The sequence below is a fragment of the Formica exsecta genome, unplaced genomic scaffold (assembly GCF_003651465.1).
Source record: "Formica exsecta isolate Colony F162 unplaced genomic scaffold, ASM365146v1 scaffold393, whole genome shotgun sequence".
Taxonomy (NCBI): domain Eukaryota; kingdom Metazoa; phylum Arthropoda; class Insecta; order Hymenoptera; family Formicidae; genus Formica; species Formica exsecta.
In genome coordinates, this window is record NW_021851167.1 from 2169651 (window position 1) to 2172587 (window position 2937).

The following is a 2937-nucleotide window of genomic DNA, read 5'->3' on the forward strand; positions in this document are numbered from 1 at the left end:
TCTTTCCCTCAACGATGCACAAAGTTTCCCGTCGACGACGCGGAGCGGGGTACATTGAGGGAAAACGAATGACATTTCTCGGACACGCGGGATACGAAAGGACATAGACTTGGACATCGGAAAAATCATATATAAAGCGTGTACCTCGGATATTAAGAAATTAATTTAATTTCTCGTAATTAATTTCTCTTTTAACTAGCAAAACTAATTTTGTATTCCGCAAACAATGGCACATAATTTATTTTTCACATTTCTATAAATTGTAGAGGTAACATTACATTAATACTTTTTTCATTAGCAAAATAAAATTAATTATAAGATAATTAAAAGAGAGATAATGAGAGTATTCGTTAACTGTTATCAGAAGTTCCCAGAAGTGATTAATTAAGGGACACTTATTATAAACAAAGAAAACTCTACAAACAAGAGAAAAACATGATTATTGTTATTATACTCATCTCATTAATTTAACGACAATATATATTACAGTTAACTTTTAATTATAATAAAAATAAATAAATCCAAGAAACAACACTCTCTTTCTCTCTTTTCTCTTTTTCTCTCTCTATAAACCTTGCGCGGGCTACATCTGTGACAGCCTTAGCGTTCAGCTTCTTTGTGATAAACAAGCGTGAATTTTTCCAACGCGTTCGTTAAATGATTACGCCATCGGGGACGACGCGATGCTCGCAGAGTATGTCTGGATGTTTCGCGTCGCGAGATAAAAATGCTTCCTTTGTTTATCCGCCGACCAGAGTTACGTCGCGCGATCCTTTCGCGCAAAAAAACGCGCGCGTGTTTCAGTCCGTCCACTAACAAGTCACAACTACTGCGACGCAACGTTGGAAATTGAGCGGGAAATCTCGACGAGGGTAAATTTGCGCGTCGTCTTGTGTATACCGCGCGATTGGAGGATTATTCTCCTTGTGCAAGCACACGTAATTGACTAATTTTCATTATCTCGATCGATACGTGCACCGTCGTAATATTGACGATCATCGGTGAGTTTGTCCGTACGGCAAAAACAGGGGGAAATTTTCTTATTTACTTTCATATAACGAATTTGCGATTTGTTATGTTTGATATTTGTGGTAATGATGGTTGTTGTAAAATTAATTATCGTTTTAGAAGAAAAATAATATAATCTTTAGTAAATTAATATTATATAAAGTGTCCCTCCAAAACTTATGAAAATCTTTTAATAGCTTCGATAAATTTTTATCTTTGAATATCTCCGATAATTTAGAGTCGATTCTTTTTAACGAAAATGTCGAGGGAGGTCATTATTTTTCTAATTTTTCCTATCATATATATTTTTGTAATTGAGCTTAAATTAAAATTCTATTCAAGCAAGCTTTACTTGAAATTGACTGAAGAATATAGTTTTGTATTAACTTTTTAACTTCGCAAAGTTTAGTTTGCGGAAAGCTCTTCTCCTTCAATCACTTACAAGTTGGAAATTATTAATGCCTCGATATTTTTGCTAAAAAAAAAAATAATTTCAAAATTAATCAGAAAATCTGCTATTAAAAGGACATCTGATAGTTTTGAGACATCCTGTATAACGTAACTGTCAATCCTCTTAATTACGTTATAATATAATTTAATTTTTTGTGATAAGAAGATTGTAATATGTACAATATTATTTCAGCAAATGATTTAATCTTTAAATCGAATGTAATAATATTACACAGGTTTCTTATCGAATGACTAGACTAGAGGATTAAGTGATCTATTTAATCCTTTAGAGAGTTAACTGACTACCGAGGTAAGGGATGGCTTAAGCCTGGACTACGCATAGTTCTACCCTCCAACCTAATTTATGTTAAGAGACGGATTTAAATGGACTATCGATGTAGCCCTTCTTTAGTACAATTTATATTCCACGCACTCTGACGAAAGAATTAATCGAAAAGATTTTATTAAAAAAATACCGCTCCTCTGTTTAAAGAATCTTCTTCGTGGTGTATAAAAACGTAGAATCGTTCAGATGCATCCCCATCTTTTTAAACGCTATATCCGATTATAATTTGCATCCATTTCCGAAGTTTAATAACGGTGCAGTCATTCGCATTAAAAGAGTAAGTTTACACGAACGAAAGATGAAAGCTTTGCTTAGGATATTCGAGCCTTCGAGATCGATCTGTTTGGCAAAAATATATATATTTATGAACGATACATTTGCTTTATATATTCATATTTCACGATGGGAGATAAGAGATTTGACTATCTGACTGTTACTGCATAATTATGATAAGTGCACATGTCAGATATAATCGAAAAACTTTGCTCATTATCGCGAACCGCGAGATTCGCATAATCGCTTTATTTTATTTGCAAATTTTTCATCCTCTATTTTTTCGCGGCAGCTCTTTTCGTTAAATATGAATTAGCTTATGCATATGAGAACCCGTCAGAATGTAACAAATGCATCATATCTCTCGATAATGTTCTTTAACGAATTTACATACTTATCTGCGCGACAATTATACAGTTTTTTTCTCTTATTTTAACGCTTTTAAAAAAAGTTTGCACGCTGAAATAAAATATCGCGGAAGAAAAATAATAATAAAAATATCCTTGCACAAAGTTCAGGACTCAGTCGTGACGTCGTACGTTAAAATTAATTGCGCTTCGAGAATCTAACTGTACGCTATTAATTCTGTCGTGGATCACGACACATTGCAAATGTGTATAAATTCTTTATATAATTTCTCCGTAAAATGTCATTTATAAATGTAATTGGATAATACTCAATTCACTCTCAGTTTAGTATTTAACAAAATACTATGTCTATGGGGCTCAGAGGGCTAATTAATTTATCCTTAGTCCATCACACGAACACAAAATACGGATAAGATCGAGCCAGAATTAATCGCGGCACGTAAGCCACGGGCCTTCATTAGCCGTTACAGCTGCATGACGCTTTACACGACG

At 33.7% G+C, this 2937-nt stretch overlaps 1 protein-coding gene across 3 annotated transcripts in view; it reads left to right on the forward strand.

Moving 5' to 3' along the window:
- The window catches only part of LOC115239720 (retinal guanylyl cyclase 2), a 41893-nt gene that overhangs the window by 8770 nt on the left and 30186 nt on the right, over positions 1-2937 (forward strand). The window lies entirely within an intron of this gene.